At 32.4% G+C, this 21,560-nt stretch overlaps 1 protein-coding gene across 1 annotated transcript in view; it reads right to left on the reverse strand.

Annotated features, from left to right (window-relative positions):
- LOC129221254 (uncharacterized) overlaps positions 1-21,560 on the reverse strand; it is a 103,960-nt gene that overhangs the window by 24,448 nt on the left and 57,952 nt on the right. The window lies entirely within an intron of this gene.

Raw genomic sequence — 21,560 nt, forward strand, 5'->3', positions numbered from 1 at the left:
TTAGCTAATTACTAATAGCATCAAAGAAAATTTGAATAATGACATACATTGGTGTTTGAACCCAAATTTAAACATTTTAATACTCAAGATTTTTTTGAATTGAAAGTAGTTAATTAAATAAATTAATAATAAACAATAAAAACAGGTTATCGCGAAATTTGAAATTTTCCTACAACAATTTATGCATACTAAAAATTATTGTTTAGTATGCATTAAGACAACATAGAAATTAAAAAAAAAAATCATCTAATTCTAATTTATAACTAAGCAATTAATACAAAGTATTACAAATCCTATAAATACTAGCTCATAGTTCTTAAATTCCTTCTAAATTACGTCTGTTTTCCTACTAAGAAGATCAGAAAAAACGTATGTCATTCTAATTGTTGTGTTGTGTGTAATCAGATCTAGGCCAAATACAAGTAAAAATTTGATATCTGTCCAGTAATGATTTCTCTAACCAACTGGGCAAAGAACGAACTAAAAGACAAATTCGAAGCTAGACACTTCTAGTTCGCAGAGCTTTTAACTTGTTTCATTAATCTAATATCAAACTGAAACATGGATTTGTTTTCCGCTCATCAAACAGATTACCCCAGAAAAGTTCAATTTCCCGTGCCTTCTCCAAAAGATTTTTCTGTATTCGCCCCTGAAGAGCGGTATGTTGTTTAAAGTCACTTTTTATTTTATACAAATGATTTATAAACATTCTACTCTAAATATTCCTGTTCAAATACAGTGAAACTTCAGTAACTGGACACACTGATAACCCCTGTAACTGGACATTTATTTTTCTTAGGATTGGCCCAGTGCAAAGTCAATGGCTGAAAATCTATCTAACTTGACACACATTTGCGAGAACCCCCTATCAGTCTGCACCCAATTGCTATTCTAGTTCAATTTTTGCTACCAACATTTTTTCATATTAACATTTTCTCAGAGTTTTAGGAAATCTCTTTTAGAGAATTCTATCTTTTATCCAGGGGAGTAAGCAACCACTCTGTGCTATTAGTGCAATTCTAAAAGGATAGCATAAAATATACCAAACTGTAGAGAAAGAAGGCATCATTATACCTGTATTCTAAACAAGTGTGAGCAGGGACTTTTTATCTTTAACAGACATGACTAACAAGAACTTTTATCTCTTTTCAACAATTATGTATTTATTCTTCACAATATATTCAAATATATTATTGATTTTACTATATACTTTTCAAAGAAAGAAAACGAAAAGAATAGAAAATTTCTTTACCAAAATTAGTTTTCATAATGTGAATATTAAGCATCAGTAAGTAAGTGATACTCACAGAAACTCTTTAGGAATTAAAATTTTGGAACCCCAGTAAGTTGACATCCACTTAAGTCGAAATTTTTTCATGTTTCCTTGGTTTGTCGAGTTATGGAGCTTCCGCTGTAGTTTGAATTAGCACATTTTTATACCAATTTCTTTTCTCTATTCTATTTATTGCACTTAATTGCATTGCACTAGTGTACACCCCCAAAAGCAGTTGAGGAAAAGATGCAAGTTATGTTGGGGGAGGGGGGGGATCCGGACAAATATTGTTTTTTTTTTTCCCTTGCAAATACTAATTTGGTTTCTTATTCACATTAAAAAATATATAAAAATCCATTGAATATGAGAGATGCAATTTATTTCCTCATTTGCTATGAAGGGAGGGGGGAAGGTAATTTACTTTATTTAGAACGTATTATTACTAAGCAATCAGGCTATTAACTTCTAAGGGGTGTTAACTGTAATTTCAAGAAATGAAAAGGATGAATTTGTTGCTGTACATCAGTAACACTAAAATGAAAAACAGTTCCACTATAGCAATTTTTCTCAAACATAAGGGTGGCGGTGGGAGGGGGGGGATCCTGAAAGTGCTTGAAACTGCATGATTATGAATTGGTGTTAAGACTTAATTTTTGTTTTCCTTTGTCTTAACTAAAATGCAGTAATCTGTATGCAGATATTGTTGCCTGTAGCTTTTAAATTTCATGATATCTTATTTTCAGAATGTCTATATTTTAAACAATTTTTAATTATTTCAAATTTTAAAAAAAAAGCTTGAATATTAAATTTATATATCTGACTTTAATATTAAACACACTTTATATTTAATTTTTTTTAAATTAATTGTTGGGAACTCTGTTTTCAAAGACGTAGAAGAGCTTATCTCTATGATGCTTTCGTTTTTTCTGAAGGGGGGGGGGGGGGGGGGCAGAATCCCAAAAAGGCCCATAACTTTTTTCATAGGGGAAGTTAGGACACATACTCATGATCATTTTTCATTGTTAAACATGATTTTTGAAACTGACTCTGATGTTAAAAATTTGACAATGGCTTTTTTCACCAAAAAAAATAAATAAATAAAAATATTTTCTTTTTTTTTCCAATTTTTTAAAAATTCTTAGTATAAACCAAGATTATTATAGTATTTTTTAATAAAAATATTCAAAATCTAAGCATTTTTTATGAAAATTTCCTAAAAAGGTAAATTTATTAGTTGCTAAAGAAACAATTTTTTTCCTATTAAACAACAGTTCAGTTTGTCTTAAAAATGACAAAAAAATGCAAAATCAAAAAATTTGATAAGTCTATAATATCAAAATACATTGAGATTGAAAGAAAAAAAACTAAGGGGCTGCTTTTTTACCACAAAATAAGGAAGTATACCAAGTTTCATCAAAATCTGAGATGGTACGTGTTAAAATCCCATTTTTATACGGTAGATTTGAGGTAGAACTACCCCATATTTTAAGTTATTTCAAATGAAAAAGAAGCTTCGATTTTTTTTATATTTGAGTTCAATGTTCAACACACTGTATATTTGAATTTTTGTCGTAATTGCTGACAATTCTGTTTTTAAGAATATGGAAGAGATTGTCTGTATGATGTTTCCTGCTTTTTTTTCAGAATGGGGGGGGGGGGGGGGCAGAATTCTTCAAAGTCCCCTAATGTTTTTCATTGGATAAGTTAGAACACATATTCATGATCATTTTTAAAAAAAATTATGATTTTTAAAGCTGACCCTCTTGTTGAAATTCAAAATTATGTCAGCACCTTTTTTTGACAAAAAAAATTTAAAATTTTCACTTTCCTAATTTTTTAAAAATTTCTCATGTAAACTAAAACTATTCAGATATTTTGTATCAAAATTTTCAAAGTCTTTACATTGTGTGCCAAAATTTTCAAAAAGATTATAGCATTAGTTACCAAGAAACAATTTTTTTAATAAACAACATCTTCTCACCAGGAAACATCACAAGTTCAGTAATCATGAAAAAAGTTAAAAATGGTCGCATTCGAAAGAGTATCTTTAGAAAAAAATTTGACCCAAATATTGTGTGCCCTCGTCCTTTTGTTTTTGAGATATGGGGGGTCAAAGTCTGTCGAAATCTTACGAAAATTCGCCAAATTTAAAGACTTGGCAAGAAATGGAAAATACCACGTGATTTCATCGCCTGCGTCTAGCAAGACTGTCATTTCCATTTCTGGTCATCTGCAAAGCGCGTAAACGATGTTTCGAATTAACCCTTTACTTGTGCGGGTAAAATTAAAAAGTAACTATGAAGCCTGTGAAATGGAAACTAGAGAGCTTTATCCAGAGGAGCTACAACTTTATAACGAAATTGAACGTAGGATTTAACTTTGTAATCGTGATAATAATGCATTTCAGAATTTAAGTGCATTTCAAGTGTGTTTTACTTAACTAATTTAATTTTGTATTCTTGTAATGAAATGTGTTGTAAGTAATTAATAATTATTTACGAGAATTAATATGAATAAGTAAAAAAAAACATGCTTATTAAAGCTTATATATTGAAAATAAAATGGATAGTTTTTGATGTTGAAAGAACATGATCATGGATTGTAGTATTCCAGCTCTTATTTATTTTTTCAAAAGTTATTATCATTCATGAAGTTTTATTGTCTGACCACTGCTAGCGAAAATGTTTAATTTAAAATGGAAAAAACTAATAATTAAAAAAAAGAAAACAACGGATAGTAAATGTCAAAAAATTGCACAGCAAAACTAACGATGTCGGAAATTACTTCATAACCGATTCTTATCAAAAATTTTATAGTCGACGTTCATTACAACAACCCCTGTAGTTCGAAAAAGTCTGTCACTGCAACTGAAAGTCGTTATAACGTAAATGCACATCATATTGCATGTTATTTAGTCATTTTTAAAAATACTGAAGTCACTTTTACCAATTATGTTTCACGTTAAAAGGGAATTCAAATACGAGCAAAATAAAAATTAATACAGTTTTTTTTTTATTTGACTTGTTAGAGGGTTTACACATAACTTGAAAACGATACATATAACGAAAAACACACTGGAAATAACTGACAGAAATCGTTTTTTTTTAATTTGAGAACATGGTTTGAAATCTTTAAAAATGTCGTTTTTTTTCGTATTTAGATACTGTTGAAGACTTCAGATTTACGGCTTTTCAAGAAAAAAAAAAAAAAAAGACTTTAAAGTGTGTTTACCGTTTCTCTACGGTTATCATATTTTTTTCAAAACAGTTTCATCATCGAATAAACTCTTTCAGTGGAAATATTTCACCCGCAGAAGCATAAATGTTTTAAACATCAGTTTTTTAACAGACAGTGTTAAGAATAACAAAAAATTCCATTGTTTTTCCAATAAAATAAAACAAATATTTCGGGCTGTGGCGTTTTCCCCTATACAGTTGCACGTTAATATCCCGGAACACAAACCCCTAAAACTTTCAATGCCGCAGCCTGTACCACGAAACCCCGCGCCATGGTAGTCACCCCGAGTAAAGAATTAATGCGATATTTCTCACGCGCTTTGGTGGTGACCAAATATGGAAGTGAAATGTCTTGTCAGATGCAGATGTTGAATTCGCGCCGTACCTTCCATTTCTGAACAAAACTCGCTAAATTTGGCGACTTTACTAAAAATTTCGGCAATTTTTAAGACATCATATTTCGATAACGTGGTCACGAGGGCACGTAGTTTCAGTGCCATAAACATGTTTTCCAATGCTCTTTCGAATGCCACCAATTTGGAATTTTTTTGAATTTCCTTGATCGTGATGTTTCCTGGTCAGTTTGAGTGTCTCAAAAATAATAAAAAAATGCAAAATCGCCAGATTTCAAAAGGCTATAAAATCAAAACGAATTGATATTGAAAGAAAAGAAATTAGGGGGTTGCTTGTAACCATAAAGGGATGAAGTATACCAAGCAGGGTTCATACACTTTTGGTTACAAAAAGTTCCCTGACTTTTCCAGGTTTTCCAGGTTGTTTTTTAGAAAATTCCAGGTTACTCGCTTCATTCAAAATTTAAGTTTAAACAGTAATATTTTCAAAATAATTAAAATTGTTTAAAGTAGCAATGTAGAAGAACTGAAACTTCTCCCCTTAGATTAAAAAGAAAAAAACTTGGAATTTTTTTTCCTCTGTTTTCTCTGTCAAAATTATAAGTTTTTAAAAAATATTTTGTTCAAAATTGTTTTAATTTGTTTACTATTTGTTGAAAACAGAGTACTTTCAACTTATTTTAGCGTTTCTTTGATGTCACGTGTAATATTATAGCGTTTTGCTGTAGTCCTGCAGCAACCTTTTAGCATCCGCTTTTGGTTTACAATACTTCTTTTTATTTTCTTATTAGTAGGTTACACAAAACATATTGAGCAAAATGCAAAGCTAAATTTCAGTATAAATATGATTAACTTGTTGCATCGATCGGCATATCATGTAATGCATAGTAACAAAAATCAACATCTGCCGATCATAGGCCAATGCCAATAATCTTTTTTTTATTTTCACATATTAAAGGACGCTTTCCTTAAAATTTCAAGTTTTCTTTTCCAGAAAGTAATAGTTAATTTTCAAAAATTCATAACATTTTGCACATTTTAATGTTATTTTCAATAGTTCACTTTGATATAAACATCCAATTCTGTTTCTGGAAGTTTAAGTCTACTTCCATTGTGCAAATGATCAAATATGGCGACAAAGTGAAAAATTTAAAATAATAAGTAGATTTTTGGATTTGTAGTATAAAGTAGTAATAAATAATTAATAATCCTTAAAAAACTACAATAAAAGCAAAATAGTCAGTATTTAGCACATAAGAGTCTAAATCAGTTAAAACAAAAAAAATGTTATGAAGATTAAATTTTGCATTTTTCCAGAAAATAATTACAAATTATCCGGAAAAAAGGGCACAATTTGTGTTTTTTTCAATAGTTTGCATTGCAATTAACATCCAATGCCGTTTTCGAGAACTTAGGCACTTGAAAAAGGCTTGTGTACTTCCATCTTGGGAATGACCAAATATGGCGGCTATGCCCAAAAATAAGAAATAACTTTTTTTTTAATTTGTTGCATGAAGACAGTTAAAAAATAATAAATCTTCATGATACTACAATTCATTGAAAAGTTTTTATCACATTTGCGTCCGAGGCAGTGAGGATAAGATTAAGTTTTAAGAACAAAATTTTTCATTTCTCAAGAAAATTATTTAAAATAATAATACAAAAACAATTTGCAGACCATTTTTTGTTGTTTTCATCAGTTTTCAATTAAAGAAAACATCCAATTCTGCTTTGTTTTTAGAAACTTAGGCATTTTTGGATCGTATCTACTTCCATCTTGTGAATGACCAAAGATGGCGACTACGTTTAACACGTAGCTGAAATGATTTTCCGATCAACAAAAAAAAAAAAAAAACATTTTCCCCGATCGACCCTCCCATCTACAGGTTGTGCTTCCGAAGCAGTAAATTGTCTTCTCTCCTGTTGAGTTTGTGCATAATTGCTGTTCACCTGATTTCAGGGGCGGACTGGCCCTAGAATTTCTATGTGGAAAAATATTCTTTCCGGCCCTACCCCAAACATTTTGGCTGTCTTTTTCCCAACCTCGAAAGTTTTTAGTGATTTTCTTTATATAAATAAAGAAAAAGAAAAGAACAAGTTTTTTCAAAGACTACACATGTCTTTAAAAGAAAAAAAAATCCTAGTTTTGTAATCTGGAAAACTTTTCTGTTGATGACGAAAGAAGCCATCTTTTTAGTTTAATTTTTTTTCTTTCTTTCTTTTTTTTTTTTTTTTTTCAATGTTTTGGCTGCTGTCCGTTTTTGAATTCAGCTTAAAATGGAGAATGATATCAAGATAGTGATGAATGTTTCTCCCTGTAAGTGGGGTATGGAATATCCCCAATTCAGGGGGTCCGGGGGTTTCTCCCCTGGAGAAAATTTTGAAAAATAGGTATAAAAATCTGCATTTTGAAGCCTCATAAGGAGTGATTGGAACAAAGAAATATCAGGAAAAAAATAGGCGAAGAAAACTTTTTTTTGAGTTTCATTTTTCAAATTAAGATAATAAACTTTTTTGTGTCGATAAATCAATGACAGCAGTTGACAGACAGAAAGAGTGAGGAAAGAGAAAATATGATGCATGGTTGTTTTGTCACATCGGCTTTCGGTACGATTAATTTTTGATAACCACAACAAATACAACACTGAATTAAATATAAAATGATCAATAGTAAAAAATGCTTTAAAAGAAATGATGCACAGATTTAGAGAATGGGGAACGGGAGAGTAACATATTACCTATTTTTACTATTTATAATGGAACTTACTTACGGTTTGGCCATCATCTCTCCGTCTGCGGGAATTTTGACCAACTGCACAGTGTTAGTAATGCTAAAAAAACTCGTTTTATTTAAGGATTACTGAACTTCATATGCATCATGAACATGCTTAGGGCTTATACAGACTCTTAACTGCATGAAAAACTCCGAGAAAAGGGAAAAGTAAAACGAGAATTCGAGTTTTCACCATGTTTCTGATGAGGAACCAAAGAGGCTTAAACCCATGAAATTACGATAATAAAGAGTATTTCCTATTAAATGAATTGTTCATCATTCTGTTACATAGTTTCTTTATAAAAAACTTAAAAATACCTCTCATTTTTAAATAGAAAGAAGTGTTTATAAGCCGCATAAATACAAGTGTTATTATACGCTGTAGTGACGGATTTTCGTTTGCTACAGTTCCCACAATGCACCGCAGTGCCGGTTTTGACCTGCAGTGACGTCAGATGAATGCTGTCCATTAATACGATTGAAAAGAAATAAAATGAAGCACACTTTGCTTAGGAGTTTCAAAGACCAATCTAGTTATTTTCAACGACTCTAGATTTGTAATTTAATAAACGAAAACAAATTAATTTAAAGTAATCGTTATTTTAAATTCATATTATTTTGTTTAAAATGTTGAAAACAACAAAATTTTAGCAAACACATGACTAAAAATATTAAACTTACCGCGAAAAAGTTCTTGTCATTGTTAGTTCAATACAGATGTTATTCCACACTGTATAACAAATGACTCGTTATTTTTCTGAGACGAAATTGCGAAGAGAGGGATTACCTAATTGATTGAAAAAGACATGGCTCCGTCTATTATACAGAAAGTGGCGGGAAACTTAACAGTAACCACGAAGGGAAGAGAAAGAGAGAGAGAGAGAAAAAAAAAAACTTTCTTAGCAGGCGTTTTGCATGTTACCAGAACTGGTATACATCCTATTCTTTGGATGGAGTCTCTTTCATATGAAGGAAAGGGATTAATGTAATCTTTCCCAGGCAGTTTTAGATGGTCATAAAAAATATCCTCACCCCCAATATACCGCTCCTCATCACAGAATTCCAGGAAACATCAATTTCCAACATAGATAGCAAGAGACACCACCTGCTCTTAACCAGGGCCCACCCTTAAGGCTTCACTTTGGGCGAAGGTCCACCCCACGAAACCATTGCGTTCTCACTTCGTAACAAGATACAATACGGCAATAGTTCGACAAGAAAAGAGTGACCACTAGAAGTGGAAAACCATCTAATCATCATCCTCTCCAAACCTCTCGCCCCAATTGCAGTTATCTCAATGTCTAAGTCTAAGACAACTGACTGTGACTCTAAATACACAAGAACGGCCGGCCTAGCTAAAATCTTTTTTTTTTTTTTTGCAAAATAAAATTAACATTGAAAAAAAGAAAACGGCCCGAGTTAGGTGCGGCCCATGTGGAATTTTCCACATCTTCCACATGGCCAGTCCGCCCCTGCCTGATTTTTTTCCCCTTGGGAACTACTGAGAGCCAAAAATGGCGGCTGCTGAAGATTTTTTGGGTCGCCACTTTTTTCATTGCTTTAAAATTGTTACAATTTTTTTTAAATACATCGATAAAAATGAAGATTAGATCTTATAAAACGAAATTCCCTGGGAAAAAATTGGGAAAAGAAAAATTTTGGGGACACATTTGGAAAATTCCTTGACATTTTTGACTAAGTCATTTTCCCTGATAATTCCAAGTTTTCCCGGAGCGTACGAACCCTGAACCGAACAGAATGTTGTGGCAACCCATCTAAAACTTAAGGCAGTAGAAAGAAATGCGTTCCCCTCACTGACTCCATGTAAGAAAATCTTCGCTCTTTTGGCGCATTTTTCGTTGTGAAAAAAAAACGTTCATTTTTCGATTGCAGTTTTTAAGTGTCAGCGTCGGTTTAGATAAAAATTTACAATTTTTTTTCGTGAAATCACAATAAAAACGAAGACTAGATCTCATAGTACTTAATTCCTTGGGAAAAAAATGGAAAAAAAATTTTTGGAGGACAAAATTTGAAAACTCCCTGACTTTTCCCTGACATTTTTGACAGTGTCATTTTCCCTGACAATTCCCGGTTTTCCCGGAATTCCCGGAGCGTACGAACCCTGACCAAGTTTTATCAAATTCCGAGACGGTGGGTGTTAAAATCCCATTTTTGTGGTTGATTTGACGTGGAATGACCCCTGACTAAAATGAAAGCAAAACCCCTATTTACTGAATAATAAACCTTGAAGTAATGAATTATTTTAACAAAAAAAAATTTTTTTTTGTTAAAATAATTTGAGTTAGGAAGAATTGGATTGTTTTCCAAATGATATATCCATCTTGTGCGAAGCAGAAAAATACTTTTCTTTTTATCAGCAATGTTTGATGGGCGAAATGGCAACCAAAGAATAGCAATTCTGATAAAGAAAGCAATCATGAAACTCACATCAGAACTGTTACTTTTTCAAATGCTTTAGAAGGCTTGGAAACTAAAAACATCTCATGCAGCAGGCTATAAATGACACAATATTTTCTTCTCTCCATAATGTCAAAAGAGAACTATTTCGAGTCAAGTATCAAGGAAATCGTCAAGCATCTACTACTCAGTACTTTAAATTTTCAAATTAACTAGTGTGAAATAAGTCACGGAATGCTGAATAAAAAAAAGGTATATACGTTCTAATTATGGATATTTTTGTGTCGTTGCTTATTAGGTCTTTTGATAAAGTAAGTGCCTTTTTTTTTCTAATTTCGCACCTCGATATTACGAATAACCCTGATTTAACATAAAAGTTTCAGTGGCGATTAATTTGTTAAATCAGGGTCCAATTGTATAGCCTAAAGCTCGAAAACGTGGCCCAAAACCAATAGGTAGGACTTTGACTTGAACGGAAGAGCACTCCCAGAGACGCCGACTAAAAATAAAAAAATTGGTGTGCGGGAGGGAGGGGGGACACACCAGGGGATCTTGCAGAGGGAAATTTTCCAAATTTGAAATGGAAAAAAGTGAGTTTTAAAGTTCTTTTTTAAGCATTTTAAAGTCATACAACCAACCCCAAAAATTGGACAAGACTGACAAATATTTTTTGATTTTGAAAAAGGAAAAATTTAATACAAACACGCACAGTATTTTCACAAAAAGGTAATTTAATTTACGCATGTTTTTTTTAAGATCAGCTGTTTTTTCATTAATGATATCGGCTAACATATTTAAGTGTAAACGCAGTCAATGTCTAGGTCATTTCTGAAAAATTCAGTTGAATTTTCAAAATTTGTTACACCCCTGTTTAATAAAAACAAGCACCTCTTGTTCAACTTCAACAACCTATTTGAGCCCAGTTGATGTAAACCGCCCAATAATGCAAGATTGCACCATTTCACAAACCTCAATGTAAAGTGCCTTGTAGTGCTCCTTTGGGATTTTGAAAGGGTATGGTAAGCTGGCTTCGCAGTTTTCATTCTTCATTGGTATACGAGGAAAAAGAGGATCATCAGTTTGTGAAGGTTTGTCTTTTAAACACAATTCCCAAAAGTAATCAAAACTATCACGCCACCCATTTAATATACAAATCAAACACTCGTATATTTTTTCCAGATCAGCAACACTTGAGCACGCCACAACGCTGCCCACAAGCAGCAGACTTGACTCGTAAGTTTGCGCACTGGGATAAATTCTAATAAGTGTGCTTGCAGCACCCAACATTATCATTAGTCATAACACTCGTTTTCAGTTAACCTGCTTACTACTGTAATAATTATTTGTTTCAACTCCGCTTGAATTATTTGTTTTAACCCATTACTGAATGTATTTTACAAAGTAAACTATGTTCAAACAAAGAAAATAAAAGATAAATTTATGAGTTTAGAAAGCATAATATAACTAAATGATTTTTTTGATTTATTGGGGGGAGCTCTGCCCCCTCAAAAATATTTTTGAGGGGGTTCGTCATGGAGTCGGCGCCACTGGGTAAAACTGATGTTGCTGTGGCTCATGAATACAGTGCAGCTAACTAGTGTTATCCGAGTGAATTTTGTGAGCAAGTTGGAACTTACAAGGCAGTGGTGGAAGATGATGAACACATGGTTCGTATTCAATTTCAGAAATAAAATGAAGGAGTTTTGGAGGAGTTTTGAAGGAGTAAAAGGAGATTTTGAAGGAGTACTTTTGGGCTATCCTTAAATGGAACAGCCCAATGGAATAACACTTTTTTTAAACACATTCGACCCCCTTCCTCCTTCGTCACACTTTACCTTTCTCCTCCTTTTGTCACATGTCATATTTTTCATGAACATATTGTTATAACTGTGATGTCACTTTTTGTCACCCTCTCTCTCCCCCTTATCATAATTTTGTGAGTCCATCTCCTCCTTAAGACATGACATCACATGTGGGTGACCCTTTTTACTACATCATAACTATGATTTACTAAACTACACAATTGTTTTTTTTAACACAACCACTTAATATGGTAGATCTGCTTATGTATTTTTAAATATTTAAATTATAAATAATTAGACAACCTGACATTTGCTACTGTGGTGGAAAGAATAACAATCATTTAACAATCATCATAAAACCAAAAAAAATGTCCAAGCATCATTTAAGTATGGTTAACTTCACATATGAAATGTCTTAGTCATCTAGTAATATTTTCACCTTCAACTTTTATGACTCAACTATAATCAATTTGTTAATCATATCTTTATGAAAAAATAAATACTACATTAAAATCACCCTTGTGATGAAGTTAGTTGTCGATCGAAGTATTTTAAGTTACTCTCATAGAGGAAGATTATGTAGTCTTGAACTAAAAGAGAAGGGGTTTTGAAGGAGTTAAAACCAAAAAGAAGGAGTTTGAATGGCCCTTCCAAAAAATGTCCTAAATGAAGGAGTATTGGAGGAGTTTTGAAGGAGCGTACGAATCCTGGAACAGCAGCCACAAGGTCAGCTGGTGTTTCATGTTCAGTTAGATTTAATAAGGTTTTAGTTCAAAAAATACAAAAACTTTTGCACATTTTGAATAGAAAAAGGGAATTTCATCCGTTACTCATCCTATCTGCTACTGGGAATCATCAGATTTTTCAGTGAGTTACTGGGGGCGAAACCTTATTTAAAATATAATTGATTTTTTTTTCAAATTCTATTACACTTTATAATTTAGAATTACTATTATTTATTTGTAAGAGTGAAGGCTTTCACGGCCGGTGTCAATATTATGAAAGGATTCCGGGCTGTTGTGCCGTGGTCTGAGTGTATATACACTCAGACCACGGCACAACAGCCCGGAATCCTTTCATAATATTATTTATTTGTTTACTTTATCTAGGACCAGCAGTACCCACAAGGCGATGTCCGTGCTAAGACTTTAAAGGAAGTCTGTTGAATAAAAAATATCCTCCCCCTCCCCCTCCTGATGTGAAATAATCATTTTCCAAAAAAACCTTTTAAAGTCTCTTTGGAATTTCAAACTATTCGCCAAAACATTGAATTATATTTACAGTTGCTTTAAAACTTAAAATAATCCTCCAACTATTGTTATTGCCTAACTCGCCGAGCAACCACAATGCCGGAACCCAGCCCTTTTGCGAGTGAAGCGGATGTTTCCTTTTTAATTAAAAATGTTCGAGCCAATCTGCCGGAGTACTTGGTACGCGACCAAATTTTGATCAGATACTCGACCAATACCGAGTAGTTGCAAAAAAATTGAATTTTGTCCAAGACAGATATTAAAATTTATAAAAAAGCTCAAGCATGTATAATGTTCATAATGCTCTGCAATCATTTACAATTCAAATTTACAAGTCAAATTTAAATTTAAGAATAATGAAGTTTGTAATGCTTCAATGGAATAAATCTATATTTTAATGTCCCTAAAGTTAATAAAACTTATTTATTAAAAATTGTGCAGAAAAGGTAAGTATAGGAATATAAAAATATGGAATTTTTGTATTAAAAATGGATTTTTGCTACATACAAAAATTAGTTATAAGAAAGATAAAAATACCTTTGCTTAAAAAATAAAAGGAAACAAAACAATGTCAAAAGCACAGTGCAGACACGTGTTTTGGCATTACAAGGAATTCCTTTTTCAAAGCACAAAACGTGAGCTCGTAGATTTAAAGGCATCCGACAAAAGTCGGATTTTTTTGTCGAACGTCTTTACATTCTTTAGCTCACATTTTATGCACTGAAAAAGACATTCCTTGTAACGCAGAAACGTGTCTGCAGCGGGGTTGTAGTTTTTGGCCGGACAAAACCTATTTTGGCCATGCCACTAGCAAAAACCGGCCAAAACTGGATATAACTGCCATAGAGCTGGCAAAAACTGTATTGTATAAAAGCACACTAATATGTATAATGTTGCAGCATTAAATAATGCGTAGTTACATTTCAGCAGGAATTTAGTTTTAAAAACTATTATATGGACAAGGAGGGTCTATACTACTATTCCAATAAGTTCAAAATTCATCACATGTGTGTCGGTGGTTCTTCTTAAAACATAATTGGGTACTTGGTAACTCAGCCGGAGTAGTGAAAGGCCGAGTACTCGGTACTCGGCCACAGTGCTACTTGGTACGTCTATACTCAAGCAAGAAATGGCAACAAATAACATCATTCAGCTTTTTCTTCAAGTTAAAATTAATCTTGTGCAAAAAATGGGGGAAGAAATTTCTTCTTGAATTAAATTAATTTTTACTTCAAACGCTTATAAAGTTTTTTGTGAGTCATTTTTTGATGTCCGCAGCTCTAGTCCCTGCAGATATTTTTGAAATGATTATTTTTTATTGGCTTTCCAAAGGTACAAAAACCGAAAAAATCGGACCAGTTCTTGGCATAGATGTATGTTCAAGTGGATGTAAAATTGAGTTTTTAATCCCCAAAGCAGAATACTACTAAATTTGCGACGTACGTCGCAGAACAGATTCCTGAGCTGCAGAACAATTCTGTTCAAATGTGAGAAGAAAACTGATAAATGTTCTGCAGAAATTCTGCAAATTTCGGTGAAATTTCTGCCAGAAACCGCGGTGCTGAAAGTCTGCAACAACTCTGGTGCCGAAAATCTGCAGAAACTGCGGTGCAGAAAATGTGTAAAAAACTGCAATGTTCTACAAATATCTTCCAACTCAAGATAGACTTTTGCAGAACTGCTGCAAATTTCTTAATTTAGAAGAAAATCTAAAATTCTCAGCAAGTTACGATAATTTGGAGGAAAGTTTGCGATGTTGCATTCGATAAGTCCTTTGTGGGACTTTCCCAATCGATGTTCATCCACTACAATTTCGGCCATACACGTATGTTTTGGAAACATGCCAATATTGAAACACTTTCATTGCCGGAAATTGCGTGTTTTGTTTGAGATTTCAATCCCTTTGCATCCAGAAAATATTTCAATTATTTAGAAAGTTTTGAAGTGTTTTTATTATATGAAACCCAAACTCGACTCATTTTATTTATTATTTTAACAATTTATTTATTTATTAACATTATTTTAATTGCTCCTCATGCCATGTAAAATTAACCAAAAAAAATAATATGGCTTGCCAGCTAGGTTTGGATTTTTAAAAAAATTTGTATCTTTGCTCTTTCTATGCATTTTAGAAAGCAAATAAACTATTTTTGGAGAATCTCAATCGATTTAGGTTTGACACCTTTGTTATTATTTTTTTTTTTTTTTTTGATTTTATAGTTTTCATGATGAACTAATTTTCCAAATTCAGTGCTCTTTAATTAGTCATTTGGTTGAAAGCTGTGATGTTTCTGGAAATATCTCATTTCCACAAAAATAAATAGCAACAGTCCAGATTAAAAAAAAAACTGAAAATAAAAAGAAAATGAAACGATAATATGAAACGATTTCAAATTTTGGCACCATATTTCTGGAAAATGTCACTTTTTTTCGCTTGAAGTAGAGGAATATGGGGCAAAGTGAAATGGTGAAATATTTACTTCGCTTTTAGTACCACCTATCTGGTAATTAATATTTTAACTATGTAGTAACACATGTAGTCTATTCCAGTCAAGAAAAAATTTCCTCCTGAAAATTATAGAACATGATATCAATCAATCAATCAAAACAGTCAATTTTCAAAAATTGATACTCATTTTGTAATATTTAGTTGTAGGTCGAAAAATTATTTTCGGCAATTTTAAATGATAAAGTTCTTGTAACTAACAGCTGAAATATTAATTGAGACCTTCTAATATTCGGTGCAGTGTTTATTTACTTAATAATAAGATTATTTGTATTTTAAATATTTTGTACAATTAAACAAGTACATGTGGGGCAAAGTGGATGGGGGCAAAGTGAAATAGTTAATTTTGTTTAATTGTTCAATTATTTATTAAACCTCTCACGTATTCTTTATTAATTACTTTATTAACACACCTTTATTTAACAATTCATTTATTTATTTATGTATTCACTTATTTTCTTATGCATTCACTCTTTTATTCACTTATTTATTTGTCATCATACATTAATTAATTTATTTAATTATTCGTTTTTTTTCAGTATAATTTTATTTATTCATTTAACCTTTTATTTACAGATTCGTTTGATCAAAAATACTTTTTATAGTTAAATCAAAAATATTTTACTGCAAAAGTATTTCATTTTTTCCCTTTGCCCCAAGCAAAAAAAAAAGGGGAAAATTTTCCACTTTTTTTTCTGAAAGCGAAAATTTACTGCCAAAAATAAAAAATACTATTTTAAATGAAAAATTTAATATAAAATACAGTATTCTTTCTTCGTGTTCTGTAATTTCAAAACAAATTTCCAACTTGTTCATTTTGAAAAAGCTCTGTCAACTTAACCATCTCACTTTGCCCCACATTCCCTACTTTGCAGAACAATTTTGGTGAAATGATTTCACGTTGCAGAACATCCAAAAGTATTCTGCTTTGGGGTTTTTGATTAATATCTCCATTAATTAGCATCCTACATAAATGAAGCTGGAATATTTGTAACCCTCGTAAAATTTTGAATTTTTTAATACCTGGTTCGACCCCGAACTCAAGCCCGTTGTTGAGAATTTTGCACATTCCGTTTCACTCCTTAAAATTTGAAATTTCCAAAAATCCTTTCGTAGCATTCGCTTATGTAATAAAATTAACCAATGTTCCAAATTTCAGCTTTCTAGTCTCAGCAGTTTTGGCTGTGCGTTGATTGTCAGCCAGGACAAGCTAATTTATATACAGATAAAGAAAATTATATTTTCTGTTAATAAATTTGTTTAGCATAGTCTTTCGAGGCATACTTTGAGCAAAATATTAACGTTTAAATTATTTTTTAGTCAGTTACAGAGCTAGATAATGTAGATGCACACACGCACACCTTTCGCGGCTACACCCGCTGACGTGCGGATACGTACGCCGCGGAGTTGCATGTCGGTCCGATTATCATAAAAGTTCTTAAATAAAAAATATAGATCATTTTCAAACGAATAAGAAGTAAAGATAATATCTTTACTTCTAATTCGTTTTAAATTGATATTGATCTTATTTATTTAGATTGTAAAAAATATTACAAGATAGTATATACACCCGCGCGTTCGGTGAATGTATTCGCTGCGGGCACGCGCACACCAGGCGATAATCGTTCAAATTCTTACTGCTTACTTTTAATTTGTTTTAAACTGATATTATTAAATTAATTTGTAAAAGTTATAAATAGATAGTATATACGCAAGATACTTATGATTAAAACTTATATACTTATGATTTTAAATGTTTTTTTCTTTTTTTTTTTTAAATCCCGACAATCCCTTTAAGATCAAATATCGCCATCAAGTTGTGAAAAATCTTTTGGCTGAAATTGAAGAAGGAGTCAAGTCTTCTGGGAGTGACCATATTAGAAGCCATGCGAATGACTGACAAAGCTTGGAATAGCGAAAACTTCCTCAACCATCAGAAATTGCTTTAAGAAAGCTGGATTCGTAAAGAATGAAGAGGATGTCCCCGTATGTGACATAAGTGATGAAACTGAGATGAGTGTGTCAAGGACAGATTGGGGACGACTTTTCCGAACATTTGGATTTAAATGAAGTGCAATATTAAGACTTCCTAAACGTTGATGAAGAAGTTTGCAGTATGTGGTCGATGGGAAGACCACGAAATTCTTTCTCAAATAACTGCTGGCGATCCAATTTCCGAAGAGGATGAAGAAGAAGAGATCTGCAATCCTCTCCAAAAACCTACAAACAAAGATGCCCTATCCACTACTGATGTTCTACGAAGATTCATCGAATCCCATCCACATATGACAGAGACTTTTAGAGCGCTTTCTCATTTAGAAATTGTAGTGGAACGAGAAAAAGACTTGAATTTGAAGCAAACCAGCATCGATTCTTTTTTTTACATGACTCAATATATCAGTAAGTGTTTTGTGAATAATATATGCATTTATTTTCAAAGTATTTGTTTGCATTTTATCCCCCCCCCCCCCCCCAGCTACCCAAGGATTTTTGATAACTCGAATTTTTGTTAACTCGAATTTTTTTGATGCTCCCTTCAAATTCGAGATATCAAGGTTCGACTGTAAATGGTTCAAGATTCGATGTCCGTTTGTTTTACACAGATGAGTTTTTGATTTTAAGTTGATTTTAAGTCAATGCAGCATTGCAACCCCCCCCCCCCCCCCTTCGATAAAAATTTCCCCTCCATCGAAATCCAAACTTTTGGCATTGCAGATAGCATGCAATAAATTGCATTTTGACATGCTTATAAGCGAGCTAAAAAGATTTATTTCTTGACACACGATATGACAACCAATAATCATGGGGTAACTAAGATGTTTTTGTTTTAGAATCTTGTAGGATGCCCTACCTTCCTGCACCACAACACAGTTATCAAACATTGTTTGCAACAATTAATTTTATTATTGTTTTTTAGCAAAAATTTTACATTTCACTAGGCATAATACTTCAGAAATTTAAATACTGCAAAATTATAACATGTAGGTTCTTCCTATAAAAAGTTATAAATCATATTTCTAATAATCTGTGGATGAGTGTTTTTTCAGTTGCATTTAAAATAATTTTAATGATAAGTAACGAAAGAAAATAAAATGAAAAAAAATCACTGCCAAGGGGAGGGGCTGATAATCACTTTTAAAATCCACATCTCTGATGCCTAATTTTAGTACTATCTTTCAATAAATGCATGCAATATTAACTTGATTAAGTGCTAGTTAGCTTAAAAATTGTATGATTTTTGAAAGAGAAAAATCAATAAAGGCAAAATTTTTAGACTAACGAAGGCTGATCAAATTGAATTCCTTTGGTTTTTTTTTTATTATTGAAAAAAATATTGAGAGATTCATCATTATGAAAATATTCAACACAACAAAAAATCACACGTTAAGGTATTCCAATCTCAACGCGAGAAAATTCGACTCGTCAACTAGAACGAAATGCTTGCAACCACAAACTTATTTTAGCTGAACTGGTAAAATCGATAAAATGCCATTTCAAGGTATGCAACAAAAATTTAAAATGCACTAGCATACAAATCAACATAAATAAACACAAAAGCCTCGAACAAAAATGATCGGGACAGAGCTTATACTTGAAATAACTGCAAAGAATATAGATTTAAAAGGCATTTTTTCCTTACCTGTCAACAAGATTAACGCCACCCGCACAAACGGCGAACCATGGATTCGAGGAAAAATTCATTCCAAATCCAATAAGATTACGGGGATTATGCAGGAATAGAGAAAGAATAGCAGAAACAATGCTTCGACTTCCTTGATCTTCCATGCAAAAACCCAGATGATAAAAAAAAATGCTGTTTGAACGATTTAACGTCGCTACGGCGGAACCAAAACAAGATCGATGCAGGGCAGTCGTTTGAGGCGACCTGGCTGCCATGCCAGCCAAGCTAAAATAACAACACACCACGGCCAGGTAAGAGATGCGATAGGACCTGGGGCCAAATTTGAGACAGGTGACCCTTTTTATACGCTCAAACGGTCTCGGAAATAACGGAGATGACCCAGAAGAAAAACCAGCCTTTTTCCCGCGAAAAACCCTTCGGAGAATACAGGCATTCCATGTGTTTCAGCGGAAGATACGTTGCGAACTAACCACTCGCGCAAAAGTAATTTCGTTGCTGTGGGTACGGCTGCCATATGAATGCAGAAATGTATGGCTGCGTGTGGTCATGTGAACCGGATGGTGGCGGGGGTTAGCGGAGGTTGCTTTCTTCCGGTGCCTGTATTTTCTACTTCCCTGATAAGACACAGGAAGGTAGCTTTATCAATGCTTCGCACATGCACATTGGCACCCGAAAATCAAAAAGGAAACAAAAGAAAGAGAAGGAATAAAATACCCGGAGGAGGAAAAAGAAATTCCAAGAATTAAAAGTTGATCCCAGGAATAACAAAGAGCTCACGAGAAATGTTGAACTGAAGAGGAAGGATATTAATTCTGTTCCAGTCTCGCTTTTTTTTCTTTCTTTTTTCATTTCTCTTTCGTTCTTTTCTCCCAACAATATTCAGTTGTAAAGAAATTGAAAACCAAGGGTTTTTTTTTTTAATTGTAAATAATAAACTCGAAGTAAATTTCGAAATTTTCAACATTTTGAAGCTAAAAGTAAAACTTAAAAGTATGAGAAACTCAATGCATGCATTCTGATTTAAATTGCCACTTGCCAAATATTTTGTGCTTGCATAACGCACAAACATGAAAAATTGATATTCAAACGTAACTGATAAATGAGCATGCGAAATAAGGATACGTTTTTCTTCAAAAAAATTGTAAAAGAAACGCAATTTGAAAAAAATGGAAAAAAAATTTCCAAGAAACAACTATAAGAAAAAACGCGTGTATTTTTAATACACTCATACACACGTTATTATAAATGTATCTATGTATGTATATAAATCAATAAAATGGGAAAATAAAAGATAAAAGCACCATCACAAATATTATACATTTTTAATGGATTTTTGGAAAATATTGACAAATATTTTTTATGACAAATTTACCTGTAATTTAAAAGATTATTTTAATCAGCCAAAATACACCATCTATAATACCTGATTTAAAAAAAAAAAATGAAAATAATTGTAAATGCATTTTTATTTTATGTATGCATCCCGGGTTTTCATGAACTAAAAAATCCATGCAAGTGCCCCAAAACACCCTTGAAACGTTTTTAAATAAAAGATTATCTTTTAAGTTTAAAAAAAAAAAAAAAAAAAAAAAAAAAAACTCGTCGCCCCCCCCAAAAAAAAAAAAAAGAATTTCTAAAATTTGAATAAATTTTTATTAAAATATATTAAGATAAACCAAGATGCAATTTCTATTACAGTTTAAAATGTTCTAGAACTGCATAAACAGGCACAGAAAAAATGGGGGTCAAAGAAGGTGCGGGGGGGGGGGGTGCCCCTATAGCCTACAGCTGATTTTTTTTCCTGAAATGAAGTTCAACGTTATTATTGATCAAATGAACTTTTAAAAATTCAGGACGTGATCTCAAAAATCGAAATGGATGGTCATAGTAGACACCTTTCTTCCAATTTAAAGCACTATTTTATTTTTTATGAAATAATAACTTGATAAAAATATAAAACACACACTTATCAAGTCAATTCTTGTTTCTTTAAACACGTGAATCGATCAATTTTATCATTTTTTGGTCGATCGCTAATTTTGAACTTAGAAAAATGGAGAGACAAAGCCCTTTCAATTTTGAAAGTGAGGGGGTAGTTGAACGGTAAATAAAATGCTTTTTTCTCCACCCCTGCTTAGATAAGCTTATTTTATATACCCAACTGAAGTTTACTTATCGGTTTTATAGCTTCAACGATAATTTAAAATCAATTTCAAGATTACTATTATCTTATTCTTGGTTGAGCCGTCGAGCAGGAATTTACAAACATACAATATCACAGCGACTTAACGGTAAAGACAAAGATA

This window comes from Uloborus diversus, chromosome 4 (genome assembly GCF_026930045.1).
Source record: "Uloborus diversus isolate 005 chromosome 4, Udiv.v.3.1, whole genome shotgun sequence".
Classification (NCBI taxonomy): domain Eukaryota; kingdom Metazoa; phylum Arthropoda; class Arachnida; order Araneae; family Uloboridae; genus Uloborus; species Uloborus diversus.